The following is a 17,686-nucleotide window of genomic DNA, read 5'->3' on the forward strand; positions in this document are numbered from 1 at the left end:
TTATGGTCAAATAATTGCAAAAATAATGACATTCCCATATGTTTTTTTGTGCTAATTGGCAAGTGTTAGCATGCTAACACGCTAAACATGGTAAGCACTCTAATGCTGAACTTCAACATGTTGTCAAGCTTTTTAGCATGCTGTTAGCATTTAACTCAAAACACTGGCACAGACAAGTGATGTTGTCCTGCCAATGGGGCACATCAGATCAGAAAACACTTCTATGATCGTTATAGAGGGCATGTACAAATAACCTGTTTTGTTAGTTAATTTGTACCAGTTGAGTATGTAGTGTGTACAGTAGAGCAGACAGGAAATGGTGGGAAAAGGAGAGATGGGGAATGACATGCAACAAAGGTCCAGACTCAAACTGGGGATGGGAGTACATGCACAGCATCTTAAACCTCTTGTCCAGCAGGACATCCTTAAATGCTAGTTTTATCTCTAATTAAGATCACTTGTTTGCTGGATGCTCATAAGAGAACCCTCCCAATGGAGGAAAGTTTCATGTGCAGTGTACAGAGAGTCGGTGTCAGACATTTGAGTTGGATTGACACCAGCTGTCATCTACGACCTTGTTTGGGACAGTGTCCTTACCAATCAAGCCATCCTGCTTCCAGAAGGTGGCCAAATGCTCACTCCCAAAAATAGCATAGCCCACTAATCCAGGTGACAATGCACTAAATAAAGCCCTGAAGCGTCATTGTGGGACAGACAATTTCCTTGGGGCCAGAAATATAGAGGAGGTGCTTCTTCTCCTGTGAATGTAACGTTGCCTTGGGTGAAGTCTGCTGGCATCATTCTGTAAAGACAAAGAACTAATGTACTTGGCAGCACAAAAACATCTTCCCTCAACACCCAAACAAGTAATAAAGTCATTTATCAAAATCACTCCGTGGCAGCCGCGCTAAAGCCCAGTGCTCTAGTCCAAATAAAAGGCAGCCAGTAGAGGTTTATTAGCTTTTCAATGAGACCTTATTGCTGCTTTCATTTAAGGGCTCAACAAACTAACAAAGGACACAAATGGAGATCTACAATTAAGCACCTTTAAAAATACAGTATGTTTTCATATGATGACATAGTCGCAAATTTAATGTGGCTAATTATTTTTAGCAAAGTAATTATGCATGACTAGCCAGCCTTCAGGTCTTTATAAACATATTTAAGAGCTAGATGAATTACTGAGGCATTGTAACAAGAGTTATTATGTGCATATAATCATAGAATATCCAAAACATGTAAGCCTTTTTTTTTTGGCGCATTTCACATCTCAAAGTTCAACAGTGCTGTTGCTGGTCTGATGCTTTTTATATCCTCCTTTGTGATTTATTTCATAATTGCATTCAATGATAGATGATGGCTTTCTCATTCCATGTCTCTTTGCTGCTCAGTGCACTGTATGTCAGTATTTTGTACTTATTTAATTTATAAAGGAACAAGTTGGATTCCATAGGGTGTGCACAGCTGATAATAGTTCAAGAAATAATGTCATGTATTCAAAGCATGAAATAGTAATAAGAATGAATTCATTTTGCCATTACAAGGACTGTCGTACAGCAAAGGTCATATGTATCCTTGAAAAATGTCTATGAACTCAGAGCAGTGCCATCTCTCACTTGCATCTTTAAATACTCATGCTTGACTCTACAAAATAAATAAATATTTAAATAAAAGGACTTGAAGGGTTTTTACTTAGACAGCGAGGATGTTACCCTGTGGGGAGCAATCAGTTCATGCATCTACTAATGAGTAAATATGAAGAACATGGATAAGCTCATAGACTTTTTTTTTTAGTCTGTTATTTGACATTCATATTATGCTCATTCCACCTCTCTGCACCGCTCTTCTGTTTATCAGCAGATTTTAGAGAAATAAGTGAAAATAAACAGCTAAATACTGAATATGTGCAGTGTGCTGCTCTCAGGTGTCCACATTCATCCTCTGAGTAGTGAATCTGAAAAGATAGTGCAGGTGAGTGCAAATAGCACATGTAACGCTTTAATCATATAGATATTGATTATATGTATTGGCATTTCTTCTGCCTTGCAGAGGCAGGCTGTAGAAGCCACTCAGCATTTACTAATATGCAGGCAGAAATTTTTGAAAAAGCGCTGAGATTTCAGGCTGTTGAAAGGGTCTGACCATCACTCAACCAATCACTCCCCCATTGGAAGGTCTTTTTACCAAATTGCTGAATAAATACAGAGCACATCGGAGTCATCAATATTGCCGATGCTGGTTTATGGCAGCATGAAAGTAGTCCTGGATTTTGACATAACAAAATTTATGCTACGTTACACACCATTTCCCTCTCTGACCACTTTCGGAAAATTACAGAAATTGTCCAGGAGCTGTTGTGCTTTGTAATACTGTTTATAATACAGTGCATCAAGATAAATTTAAAGTATGTTAAACTGTATGAAGATATAGTTCATGTTCAAAGAACCTTAAACACATATAAGATTAAATATTTTGTTAAATATCTAAAATTATTTTATATAGGATTATAGGACTTCATGTTGTTTAAGTTCTTTTAGACTAAATTATCTAAGGAAATGTCTGACAGTTTTATTGTTCTCGAATGTCGCTCTCTCTTTCTTCCAATCACCCACCCCATTCCTCTGTGCAGGTTGAGATGTATTGGCACTGATAGCTTACTCCCACACGGTACAGGCTTTAGTTTTGTTCTTGGAGTGCGTTACACATGTTGACAGATGTCTCCCAGTATACACTCAGACAGAGATAGATCCCAGTAGAGCGGAGTGACAGGGTGAGGACTCAGCTGAGCAGCTGGGAGACAAACTCCATTCAGGCTGAGGTAATGTGACCGGGCCTGAGACCGTCTGCTCAGCACAGGGAGAGCTGAGCTGAGATCCTGTCTGCCTATCCATCTAACTATCTGTCTGTCTGTCCTAATACTCAGGAGTCCTGTCTGCAGTTTCAGTCTGTCAGCACAGATCAGAGTCATTGTAGGCATGGCTGAAATGTACCTGCAGCCTCAGTGAGTTACTGCACAAATCACCCTGAGAGCATCATCACAAGGGGGAATCTAAATTTGCTTTTTGTTTTACAGGTAGAAATACAGCAGTAGAGCAGCGGTTACCCAACTTTTTTGTCTGCCATTCCCTCACAGCCCGATCAGATGAGCTGAAAGACCCCCAACATTTACTCCAACTGTCATGTTCAAAATGGGTTCTTATTAATGGATCATGAACTGCATGTTATTTAACGGTACTGGTTATATAAAAGTGGATGTTGTTACAATATTGTTTCATGCAATTAACAGTGTTAGGGGTTGCTTAATTTTGTTAAGTTTGTATTTTCACTAGTACCATGCCAGACATTTCAACTGCTTTTTATTACTTTCAGCTTACTATAACTGTTTATCTATTACTTGTAACCAACTTCAACAGTTTTTTCATTATTCTAACTATCTGAACTTTTAGCTAACTGTTTTGACTATTACTTTTAGCTAAGTGCAAGTATGTATTCATTATGTTTAGCTATTTTAACTATTCATATGTTACTTTCAGCTAACTGGAAGTGTATGTTTAGTTTACATTTAACTGTAGGAATTAGCAATTAAGAACATCTTGTTTGGTGAGAGCTGCTGCACTTGTGTAGTTATAATGAGTGACAAACAATGTCAAGTGATGTTATGCAGTGTATGCATGAATAAAGAAGCTATGATGGTGTCACACAACATAGAGCATCTTTTAGATCAGGGCAGCTCTTGTGTGTTTGCTTCACAATGACACTATCGTGGAGGCAAGATTTTGTGTCACTTTCAATAGCTATCCCGTAAACGCTCCACTCTGCCTTACTCATCCTTTTGAGTACACACACTGTTTGACAGGATGTGAAGTTGTTCCCAGGCACTGTGTTGTGCCGTTGGTGTGGTATTGCACTGACTTGTCATACCACTTGTGGTCTGACTGTGTGGATGTTTTTTCGCCTGCAGACATCCACGCAGTGTAGCAGGAAGAAAAAGAAAGACTGCTCTCAGTATTTCTATTTTTATTTTTTACCAAACACTTTGAAAGGTGGGTGGGGAGGTGGTGTAAGAGGGAAAACAACTGTCGGTTGGAAGAATGCAACAGCAAATCCTGGGCCATAGACACTAAATGTTGCATGGATCTGTGATCAGTACAGACCATTGCCGTAGTGCTTGATACATACCCAAAATATTTAAGTGCCATAGCCAGAACTCTATGGGCCTAATGGAGTATCATGTTGCTGTTTAGAAAGAAAAATAGACACAAAGTTCCCCTTTGGATTTGCCAACACCCTGAAACTCAGAAGAAAATGTTCTTTTTTATTTGAACTTTTATTTGAACATCAGCTTTTCTTATCCTCAACAAACCCGCAAAAATTCAACAACCATCCTGCTAAGAATTGTCAGTGTAACCAAAGCATGATAAATCTTATTCCTCTGCGCCCTAAAACTCCCTTCTTTCTGAAAACTATTTTAAAACATTTGAGACACACCGTTTAGTGATTTCATGAGATTTATGTGCAATAACAAAAATATAGAAAATTTCCAGGCTTATCCTTTAACTAACTTGTGACACTGAGGCTGTCATACTGGGGACATAGTGACAATTGGGAATAGACAAATGGAAATCTAGACAGCAGCTTTATCTAACACCCCTCATGCACATGCTTTTCAATAGTGGCTTGTTTTTAGATAAAATACAATAAACTGTACAATCTAAGGACTGCCGACATACAAGCAACAAATCACGTTGCAGCTGAAAATCTAAGTGCATCTCTTAGGAAAATCTTGCTTTTTGTGATATTAAAAATAAACTCATATCTCACTAAACCCGCCTAACTCTGTTGTGCTGAAGCTCGTTCATCAGTAGGGGGGTAAATCTACTGGGACGTTTTGGCTCATGGATAATCAAACCCTTTTAACAGCACAGTGAAACTAATGTAACTCAAACAATAGAGTGCAAACATTTTGTTGCAGTTGCACAGTGTGTGAAAAATATCTCACATTTGGACACTACACCCACCTCTCTTGGTGAAGAATTGTGTGAAGAAATGACTTCTTTCTTTGTTTTTTTTACTAAACATGTCTGTAAGGCTTGATGCTAGCACTCCTGTCAGCTTTATTTCTTCTTAACACCCTCTTGCTGCTCTGTGATTTTCATTTGTTGTTGCGATGTGATTTTGTTTCTGAAGCTTTTACGGCAAAAGCAGCAGTTTCCAACATGAAGGTTCCAGGTGTTGGACATTTTGGCGACAGTATATTTGATATATGCATGTATTTCTAAATTGATTTTTCCCCCCTCCCTTTCAGGGTTCATGTGCACAACATAGCGCCTTCATTTTAATTGTGGACACAATATTGTTTTGTAACCATATAAAATTTTTAAATAGTAGAAGAAAATAGAAACTAGCTGGCTTGTGGACATTTCCATAACTTATATAATTTTGTTTTAAAGCTAAATTCTAACTTTTCATTTTTCACAAATGAAAGGTGACAATGTTATCTGAGTAATTAAGCCGGTCACTCCCCCTTTACTCCACCCTGTCCCAGAAGAAATCCTAATTACTTATTACTTCAGTAATATAATATATATATATATATTATATAATATTCAGTGAAATGTAGATACCAACACATATTCAGAAGAAAAAGTCCAATGAACCTAAATGTATTAGACACTGTTACAAATGCGTAATTATGAATGAACTTACTAAATGTACCTAGAAGCACTTACAAACACAGAAAAAAACAACATAAACCTTGTTTTGTCAGGAGGGATTAATGGTTCATTTGAGCACATGGCTTTAGGCACCCGTAGTGGTAGCAAATGAACAATCCTGCAGCATTACTAACAGGCTAACGTTTTCATTAAGGTAAGTTTCACTGTGCTGCTCCAATGACCTAATGTTTTGTGTTGACTTGGGTCAAAACCTGTGACCTAATCTGGAACTGCTTCAGCACATTCTTCTCATTTTGCTGTTGTGACTGAATCTGCCTCCTTCGATTAGGAGCTCACAAGTCTCCATGAGTCTGTTGTGCTCCATTGAATCGCTAATGAGCCTCTCCAGTTTGAATTAAGAATCCAATATAACTGTCAAAAACAGATGTTTATCTGCATGATACTGGAGGAAGAGAGTGGAAAAATGAGCTGATCCTTTCTCGCCAAAAGCAGCAATAGACAGTAACATAGAGTCAAAGTGGTGAGAATGAGATAAAAAACACATTATTACAGTGTTTCCTATTTTTATTTGCCTCAGAGTTAACGTGTTACCATGCTATTGTGGTTGGGCATGTTAGTGTAACGTGCTAATTATGGTGCCGGATTGTACAGCATTACCAACGTGGTGACTAAGAAGAACAAAGTGTTGTCTTGTTCATCACATATTATGTATTATTCTGGGAAAGAAATCCTCATCCATTTCAGTTTTAGTCTCACTTGACACTAAGTGAGTCCATGCTGCAAGGTTAAATTTATCTTTGTCCTACTGTGTAGCTTCTGTCTCAGTGGAGACAATTTCCAATCAGCCCATTCATGACACAAAGCTGCAAGAGTTTGCAGTCTTTAACAGATAATACAGACTGCATCTATCAGTACCCTACTACCTGACACTATGACAGCCACTGTTGTAATTCAGTTACCATATATTCAAAGTCATAAAGCACACAACCGTAATATATCATTGTTTCACTTATTACATTTAAAGGTAGTTCTGTTCTTGCACCTTTAAGTTATATTGCACACAAATGAATAATACTTAATTACCTATCATATTCTTTTTGTGTTAATTGTGTAAAGACTTATACTTTCGGTTATGGGGTTAATATATGGGGACCTCAGGTTTTTTCTTTTTTCTTGATGTTTAGGGATATAGGGTCTAGGCAGGGAAAGGTCCATTGGAGGGTCCGATGGGTTGACTAGCCTGAATTCGGACATTGTTTTGATTTTATTTAATTTCCTGAGGTTTGCACATGTATTGGCTAAACCATATCTCTGCACAGACTGATAAAGATGTCTTTTATTAATTAAACTGGAGTACCATGCGTGGCCGCCTAAGGCAGAGGGGCCGTGAGAAAATTTTCCTGTCTAGATTGTCTTGAAGGGCATTTTGGAATGAAGGCTGCCGGACAGGTTTTTCGTTCTCACACTCCATAAAGTTGATATATTGCTAACAATAATACTGCAAGAAGCATGTGTTGGAGAAATTGTTATCTTTTTGTTTTTCGAGACTCAATTAGTCTCACAGGATATGTAGTATCCAATACTTGGATACTTGGATGCATTTGACTCATAACAGTTCAAAATAGCACTGTAGCAGCAAGACAGAGGGTCAGTGACCTTCTACGGGGAGAGTAGTGATTGGTGGTTATGTAGGGACTGAACCCTTCTATAGAATTTGACCTCTAACCCCTTGTTTTGTTACTCAAATAGTACTGTACCCTTCTATGGGTTTGACCTTTTACTTTGCAGACTCAAACCCTTCTATGGTACCTAACAGATACCTAAACATATCCTATATAAGCTCTGTTTGATGAACAGAGAGACAGAGTGGCCATCGGGCTGGGTCACTCTCCAAGCTACTGCAGAGCTTGTAATTGATGCTGAACTTTTATGATCAAGAACAGTGTCAAGCGGGTTTCCTCTCAACACATCATTGCAGCATTATTGTTCGGACACCACAAAATCTATCTTTTGAATTTCAGATACTCACACCATCGAGCATGGGGTATCACAGGACAATAAGATAAGATAATAATAGTAAATTACATTTATGTACTACTAATTCATTTTTTCAGTTTTGAGGGGAAACGTCATTTTGTAATGCAGACAAGCTGTAGGGAGGTGGTTGTAATGGATGATAAACATTCATAGCACAGGACTTAATTGCCTTGTAGCTCTCAGTGATGCCTTAGGCAGTGCTGCACCACTGGAAATGCAGCAGGTCAAAGTGTTGATGTTTATTAAATATGCATGTATGTGTCCCCATTCCACTTAGCCTAATTGCTACTCTACACTTTATATTCTATGAATGCAATGTTAATAATCCCCAAATGGCATCTTTGGTTTGTGATTACTTTACATCCAGAGAATGGTGGCAAATGGACATAAAAGGTAGAATATCTGCAAACAGTGAGTGTCCATTGTTTTAGTTCTACTTAAAGCGCCTAAAAACTTGATTTCACAAAACATATTATTATTTAGAACTCAAAAACTCAGCTGATCTGCTTCATCAGGACTGTGTGGATTTGGTTTGATCACATTTGATTGAAAGTCACCTGGCAACATCAGCAAACAACCCCAATTCATTAAAGTATTGCTAAACTCTGATTGGTGTGAAGAAGTATATGACAGCAATTATTTTTCAACTGGGCCCTGTGCACTTTAAACCAGTAAAAAAGTACAGAGAATAAAAAATCTGAACAATATTAAGTAATCCCGAGATTACTTATCTCTCTCCAGAGAATCTGTGATTCTGAACATTGTTGGGCCAATCCTTGAAAAGATGTTTTACAGAGGTGACTGAAAATATGCATCCATCCATTTTCTCGCTATTTGTCCAGGTCAGGGAATGAGGAGAACTGAAAGGTATAATCCCTCTACCATGTCCTGACTGAATCTGCCCCATTGTCTCCTTCCACCAGGGGCTGTTCTAATTTGGAGCTTCAACCTCTTTGGCTGTCTTATCACAGAGTGGAGGAGCAGTGGCTGGATGCCAAGGTCCCCTGAAATTGCAAATTCCTCATTCTGTCACTCAGAGTATGACCAGTTCCCTTTCATAGGCATCTTATTTGAGGTGCTTATTTAGGTGATGGTCGTAACGAGGGTCTCTCAGTAAATCAAGTGCGTTGATTTGTGGTTTAGCTCTTTCTTCACTACCAAGGTCTGATACCAAGCTGTGTGGAGCTTGAGTTGCAAAACTGTCATACCCCACGGCTATCAATCACACAGTTCTTCTTGTCATTGTTCATGGACCTGGCTGACCCCTCTTACTGTGCCAAGAACAGCCCAATTGAGCAAACTTACCTGCAAGTCAAATAGTAGGGCTCAGATGCAGTGTTGATTGTGCAGAGGACAGTAGAAGTGAAACCACAGCCCTGCTCTCTGGAGTCACCGTGTCTCACACTGCAGTGTACACAATATTGACATCCATTGTGTGACAAATATTGCACCGTGAGCATTGTGCCTTTGTCTTTGCATGTTTGTTTTTGTGTGCGTGCAGCAGTTTGTGACCTAGTGTGCAGACTGTACATATGCTTGTGGGTGTTTATCGGTGTTCCCCTCTGTGTTTTTTGGTTCATTAGCATTTCAAACAGTTTCAGCATCTAAAAATCTGTCTCATCTCTTCTTTCAGGAAAACAAGATCAGAGTTGCTCACCCCTGTGTCTCATGCCGCTCAGGTCATTTGTTTTGATTGAGGATGGCAGAGTGAGAAGCATATTAAAGTAGTGATTGTTAACGGACTGCCCTCTGCTTTGCTTTGGCTGTTTTGAGTTCTCCCAAATGACTCTCTGGCCCTTGATGCGGCCAGAGAGTCATCCAAAGTGTCTAAATCTGCTTTTCTATGCACACCCCTAACTTTTGCACCAGGTATTTTGAAAATATCTTGTCTGCATTTCTGCATTGTAATTACATTTTCCTACAGTCTGTGTGCAGTTAAACAGATCGATAACTGGCATTGGTGATGCAATGTTTTTGTCAAATTAAAGGGTCTACCGTGTAGATTTCAGTGGCCACTAGCGGTTTTCAGATTGCAACCACTACCTTCCCAAGTGTGTGCTTGTACACATGCTCGAACTCATAAGTGAACAGATTCCAACACAAAGACAGCTTCATACAACATGCTAGAAACTCCCACTGCGCTGTTACATTAATATTTTTATCAGCTTGACATTGAACTAAGCCGTGCTCGTTATATTAATGTTAACATTCACATTTTGTGACTTTGTAAAGATGAGATACCACAGCAGGCAGAGACAGTTTTATTTGTATTTACACATTAATTAAAATAAAAATGGGATTCAGCCATAAAGGGATGTAAAAATACAATTACTTTTCACTTGAAGTCTTCAAGGCATTTAAGTCTTCAAAAATGGAGACTTAAAGGCCAGATTTCTGTACACAAAAGCCTCCTGTTCAATTTCTTGCTGCTGTTTGTGATTATATATAGTGTCTGCGTCACAAAAGCTGCAGCTAATTACACAATTAGTGTCTTAGACTCTCCTCTGCGAATAAAGGAAAGCTCAAAGGCACTTTTCAGTGGTGGATTTGTGTGAGGTCAGCAACTTCAGAAAATAAATCTAAATATAGGCTACTGATTATGAAACATAAATGAGAAACAACATTTAAACATTTACTAAGGCCGCAATTAATTCATCTGAACTTCTATAACTCATGAAATTATAACAATAACCTGCGGTTGTAAAACTAATGCTGTGGGAGTCACTGACCAAAGTTCAAAGGGAATGAAAAAGAGATTAATGACATAAAAAGGAAAGATTGCTTCACACCGAGCTTTGGGTGGCATCTGATCTAACCTGTCGACAAGAGATGATCTCTGTCTGAGCCCTGTGGCTGTTCATGCTAGACCGTCTTCCCTTTTTGTTTCAGAAACGTGTCCCATCACACTGATGTGCTGACAAACGTGTTCTTGACATATCTCCATTCACTTTCCAATTAGCGCAAAGTTTTTAGCTAGGCTGCATGTAAACATCTACTACATCTGACCTGACCTCCCTCTCACCCTGATTCCCCCCACTGAGAAACCTGTCACACTCTCACCTCCTCTCTGCTCCACACATTTAAGCGAATGGATCCTCACTTGTTACAGCTATTGACTTAGACCCATCAGCTGTCACCTGTAAGTCTTGCAAATTTTCAGTACAGCCAGTGGATGGTTAGTTTAGTTTAGCATTTGGGTTATGTGTTGGTCTATTTCTTGGTTCTGAGCAGATGCCAGGCAAACAGTAGTGACTCCATGGTGGTGCCTGCACATGCTGCAAGCCGCAAATAGCTGTTTCTACATACCTCCCCCTGCTGATTTTGACAGCAGGGGAGGTGTCATAAATTCAAAAAAACATTTAGGGCTCTGCTAGATTAATTATTCTTTAATTTCGAAACAGTAACCCTATGTTGTTGTTGTTATAACAGAGCGGGCAGAGTTGGGAAAACATCAAAAAATATCTTGCTCATCAAGTGTATCAGAATTCAATACAAAATATTCCTATGAGAAAATGTATTTAATTAAAATACTAATTTGAAAATATAAAAATACATTCTATACAAACTGACATTTTAGTCAGACATGGAACCTGGCACCTATTTCCAGGAAAAAACGCCTAAAATAACAAAAATAATAATAACAAAATAATACTCAAAATAAATCAGTAATATCTCCTCAACCATTAGGCCTAGATGTATATGGTGGTCTCCTTTGAAAGGTCAGAAGCTAAGGAATATAAATCCATTGTACATTAACATATTTATTTTACCATTACAGACTACATGGAGATGAAATACAGAAAAAATATTAAAAAAGCTATATTTTAATGCAATAAACCATCAAAACCATCATAAGGTAGATTATAATGCACCGTCTAATACAGCTGGAATACAACTGTAACTGTAAATGTGATGAAAAGATACTGATACACAACAGTTATTACACAATCTTTCATAAATATACCAGGCAAATGTCATGTTTTGGCCATATTTACTGTTTATATGTTCACTTTTATTGGGAGTTATCTTCAAAACATTATTTCTCTCCATACAACCATGTTCCAAATAACATAAAGCTTCCAAAACATTGAAATATTGATATAAACAGTCATATATATGACCAAAAGCACTCCCATGCTTTATAGGTGACAGCTTGAGAACAGAACATCCTACAGGGCTGCAAGGTCTCTTTGGGGTGAGATGGTCTCTTTCTCTTCGTATTGAAGAGATGAATCGATTGGTATCTATATAAGGATGTCTGTGTAGCTCCTACGGGTCGCCAGCAGGCCAATAAAGACCGCTTCTGCCAAAGCAATCTCTTATTCTCTACTTCTATCTGACGACAGAAATGAAACGTACCGACCAAGCCGACCTCACCAAGATGGCGCCCGCCAGACAGTCTCTGTTGACACAAATGACTGCTGTTTTTGGTAGTGATGTGCGATACCACTTAATTCCTATCCGATCCAATACTAAGTAATACCCAGGCTGGTATTGCTGATACCAATACCAATACTTTTTACATATTTTATTTCTAGTTTAATGTGACCTCCCCCCTCCCATTTCTAAGACTAGCCTAGGCTGTGGCCTTACCAACCAAAATAATAGCTGCATAATGATAAGACATATTCTTTAATTATAGCCTAATAAAAATATCCTGCTCAGAACTGCTGCTTCATAACATCATCTTATTATTTTGACTTAATCTCAGATGTTTAGCGAAGTTTGCGTTGTTGCCAAAGTATTTCACTGTCTTTGCTCACACATCACACACAGCATCATTATTACCTTCACAGCTAAAATACAGCCAGATGTGACTGTTTCTACAGTCAACCACAGTCAGTATTCAATCGTGGGAAATGTAAAGGGCTGCAGCGGCTCACTTCAAAGAAGCTCTGTCACATAGCCTTAGCGCAAGCATGACTTTGACAGGCGGGAGGAAAAGTAGTTCCTAAGTATAATTAGACCATCCTGGTGACAGTAACATACTACTACTTATAATAAAACACACACTCACTCCAAATGACTGAGTTTAGATATCGATCCTTTTATATGAGTATCGATCCTGGATACTTTCGGATCGATCCACACATCACTAATTTTTGGACAGAAAACAGCTAGAACAGCAAAAATCGATTAGGCCTATATTCCCCTGTATAGGGGAAGTCCCTTACCAGGCACAATGTGTAAGATTTGGCCAGAATTGTGTTTAAACACCAACATTATCAACAGAAATTGAAGAATTAACTGTTTTATGACATTATGACATTATAAGATGTCTATGTATTGTGTTGCTAAGATATTCACTGAAGTTAGCAAGAGGACCTTCGACTGTCCTGGTTTGTAGCCTAATAGGCCTACCACTTTGTACCTCAACAAGTAAAAAAAGTAAAAGAAAAGTGAAAAAAACGTTGCTCTGATGCTTAATGTCAGGCCGTTCTTTTATTTTTAATATAATTTTTCTTTTTTATATTTTCTAATAAATATAGCAACATCTGATCAACCCATAAAAATTTCAGGCTTCCGGTTTATTCCGCCCACATCCGGTTTAAGCCCTGCCCATTCTGAGGATGGATATGGATACAGATCAATTAGTTGATTGAACACATAGAAAAAGAGATAATGTTGTACTCACTCACCCATGTTCACTGATTGATATCAATCTTCTCATCTAATGCATGCTGCACATTAGAGGATAGTTGGGCCAATTTTAGGTGAGATTCGCCCCTCTTCACAGTTGTTCCTGAGCTGGTCAACAGATTATCGGCCTAAAATGATGGGCACCCCGATTGTATACTTGCTCGCACTATAAAATGTATAAACCGTGCTGCATACCACACACAAGTGCAACTAGTTGTCTGCCTCCATGTTTGTTTATGTCTGAAGTCAAGTTTGAGATCCCAAGTCGTCGGAACCGCTGCTCTGAAATTGTTTAGTAAAAATGACAAGTGTGTGGTCCTACATCTTGACTGAATCGTCTGGTGTGTAGGTTATAAATATTAAAAATCGGTTAATTCTGTTGTTATGGCTGTGGTGTCCCACATATTTAAAATCCTAAAAATCCTAGTGCACCAGGCATAGGCTAACTCTCATCAAGAAATCAAAGGAGCATATTTCCCCAAAATATCAAACTTTTCCTTTGTAACTGTGTACAGATCATACCACAGCTCCAGAAATATGTGTTCTTCATGGTTATGAATTATTTTGCTGAGAATGACTTCATCTGCAGTTTAAGAGCAATCTTTTTTTCCATCTCTCAAAACAAATGTAACCTCTGTTTTGACAGCGAATTCATGAAAAAGAAAATGAATTTTTTAAGTCTGTCTAATCCTTAGAAAACTGGTCAGGGGTTGTTGTTTCCGTAATTATAGTAGAGTGAAGTGAAAGGAGGTTCAAAAAATAAATATCACTAAATTGTTAGATAGAGGCCACTTTCTGAGTTTCAATATGGCAAGCAACCTGTTTTCCAAGGCTCATCTAATTGAGTTCTGTAAGGACATTCAGAAATAGGCTGTTGATGGATTTTCTCCTGCACTATATACTGAGGATTAGAGCTTATTGTGCTGTGTATACCCTTGATAAGTTCAGAGCCAGGTGGCCATAAAAATGAGCATCTCTCCTTCTAAAGCACATACCATTAGATCATTCCTCTCCATCTGCTTGACAGATGCTGTTTGCCAGAAATTATTAATTTTGCATCTAGGTCAGCATGTTTGTCCAGAGCTTTGCACATCAAACACACAATAACATGAAAATAATTTTAAAATCACATTCAAATGAAAGATACAAGGGATTTCTTCTCCCTTAATTGAGCTAATGTTTCACATCAAATCTCATTTTTTTCTGACTAATCTCATCTTGATGGATCCTTTTTTTCTACAACAGATATCAATGTGTTATGATACACCCATAATATCCTGAGATGTCACTAAACATGGTACACTGCATTCCCCATACCAGCAGATGTAGATGTGTAATTTCCTGTTCAACATTAATGTGCCAAATAATAAAACAGGTAGTGAAACTATTATGGCTGCAACTCATGATGATTTACAGTATCTATTATTTTCTTTCGAAAAATCTTGTAAATTCTTCGGTCTATAAAATGTCAGAAAAGAGTGAAAAAAGCCCGGGCCAGGTTCTAAGAGCCCAAGATGACATCAATCAATAACAATCCCAAAGATGTTTAATTTACAATGTTATAAAAGAAAAGCAGCAGATCCTCACATTTGGGAAACTGCAACCACGTAACATTTAGCATACTGAAGTTTTATTATGTATTATTTTGTTGATTCTGCAACAATGTGTAAGCAACATTTTATCGTTGTATAGTGGAGCTAGTTTTAACTTAGATATACAGTTAGGTAATATAGTCCAGTGGTTCCAAACCTAGGGTCCAAATGGTCACAAGATAAATCCAAGGGGTCATGAGATGATTAATGGGGTAGGAAAGAAGAATAAAGTTCTATTTCTCTTTTTAGTTTTTGTAAAACGTCCATTTCAAACCATGAAATTAAACCATTTGGTAAGTACATCTGGAAGAGTAAGGAGTTACAGTCCAAAAAGGTTGGAAACCACTGGTTTAATCTTTAACATTGCCTTGCATTTTTTGACACACTTGTATGTGTGTGTTTTAAAAAAAATCTAAAATAATAATCTGAAAAGTAACACGTAACTGTGGCTTTCAAATATTACAGTGAACAGTAGTACAATCTCCTTCTAAAATGTAGTGGATTAGAAGTAAAGTAGGAAAAAAAGGAAATACTCAAGTATGTAAACTTTAGTTAAGTACTTCAGTAAATGTTATTTTCCCCCACTGACAGAGAGACAGCTGGATTGACATATTGTGTGAGGCAGGTACAGAGAAGCAGTCATGTCCTCAATTTTATCTGCATTCGGGAGTACTATTTCAGAATAGCACACGCTTGAAGATGACATTAGTCGTGTGTTTTTTAGGATTCATGTGAATCTGAAAAAGTGATGACACGACAACTCTGATGTTTAAAATCTGCATGAAACCACACATATTTAATACTTATGTGCGCAGAGCTCTTTGAGTTTACTCTGACAAACTTAAATCTTTAAGAGAGATCTAAATCCAATGGAATAACAGAACCAGGATAATCTTTCGCTGCAGCCTTGATGATCAGTTCGTCTGTTCGGGAGGATCTTGGATCAAATGCGGCTTCATGCGCAGGAGACTAGAAATAGGTTTCCTCCTTTCTCAGCAGTGCTGCAGGAGCAGAGGGGCAGAGTCTAAATCCAGATTGCAGTGATTAGACGTTGATAGAGTGTGTATACAATGTGAGTTCCTGGACTTATGCCTTTTCTACTCATTTAGATGAAAGTGATTGTCAGAAATTTCTTAGGTCAGTGGTGTCAGGTGTGGGTTTTGTGAACAGTGAACAGTGAGAAGACAGACTATTGTTGTCACAGCAAAATGGACCATAAATATGTGTGTGTGATTTATCCTAATGTACTGTGTAACAAGCACAGATTGAATCGATTAAATTTTGATTAACTCTTGATCCTATGTTACTTGAAAAGCAGGCCAAGATGTTTTCATAACTGACCTTCAGAGTAGGTTATTTAATCTCTAATTAACGATAAAGGATCTACTTGCAAAACGGTAGTTTATTCATTGATTTTGGTTCAAATGCATTGAGATGAGAGAGAGAGAGAGAGAGAGAGAGAGAGATGGTCCCTTATGGTAAGCCTCCAGCTCTTTGTGGCCCCAGGGAAGAGCACCCCAGGCTTTAGAGGCCGCTGTAATGCTGACTAACAGAGGGATGAGAGGCTAGTACACAACATACACATCACTGTTTCGCCTCAAAAATAATACCCCACTATTTGTCATCATTCTTCTCGTGTTTTGGACCATACATTGTTGTTGATGTGAGAGGGGGGCAGTTCTTTCATTGCTGGTGTTTGTTTCTCAGTCATTGTTTTTGCAAAACGCCTCCTGAAGCCGCAAGCTGTAGATACTGAGCTTGACTGAGTGAGAGCATGCGCAGGGGAGGGGGGGCTGTGCAGCATGTGCAGGAGCAGTGATTGACACTACGTTAGTGACTACTCCTGGCTCAGATTTGTTGTTTTCATTCAGGTGCGGTGGATTCTTGCAAATGTGCAAGGAGTAGCCAGAGGAACATGATCTTTTCACAGATTCTGTCTCATGTACTACTGTCAGCATATAATGATGGTTTCATTTATTTATTTATTTTTTTTAAAAGTCATCTACTGAAACTTTAAATAGTTCTCCATAATCAAAGTTAAGGTTCAGAAAACCATCCTTGACTTCTTAAATCATTTGTTGTGAGTTTATCAGTCAAAAACTCTTCAGGTTACTGAAGTCATGAATATATAATAGCGTCACTCTGTCACTTACACAGCAAGTTTCAGGGACAGTGTTGCAATACCAGCAGAGGTTTTCATTCAGGATAATGTATTCAGCAGCTTTGACTCAGCTTTTATTTAAACTAAATCAAGATTATCATCAGTGATTGATTGAGTAGCAGCTGACGCCTGGGTCAAAAGAGAGGCAGACAAATTTAACTTCTGTGGGGCATTTCTAAAAGCTGAAAGCAAATAGACAGATAATACAGTCAGTCAATACTCAATTTCACTTTTTAATCTGATTTATATGGCTCCTCATCCATCACTGTCAAAAGCCAGTTAAATTGTAATGGATAAAATGTCATAATATGTACATCCTCTCACTTGTTAACACTTAGTGAATATATTAGTACATTAGTTCCAGTAAGGTGCAGTGAGATTTCTCAGGCAATGAGCTTCATGGCTTTTTTGTATTGATGATTCAGTTGACAGAAATCTGAAATAATGTAATATTTAGGCTCTTAGTTGTAACCGCTGAAAACATAGTGACTATTAATAACATGTGGTGAAATTGGGTAAAAGAAACATAAAATTCCTGACTGTGTCATACAAGTAAATCCCTGTGATGACACAAGGATGAC

This window comes from Micropterus salmoides, unplaced genomic scaffold (assembly GCF_014851395.1).
Source record: "Micropterus salmoides isolate LMB-PRFRI ecotype aquatic unplaced genomic scaffold, ASM1485139v1 Ms_hic_scaffold_6, whole genome shotgun sequence".
NCBI classification, from domain to species: domain Eukaryota; kingdom Metazoa; phylum Chordata; class Actinopteri; order Centrarchiformes; family Centrarchidae; genus Micropterus; species Micropterus salmoides.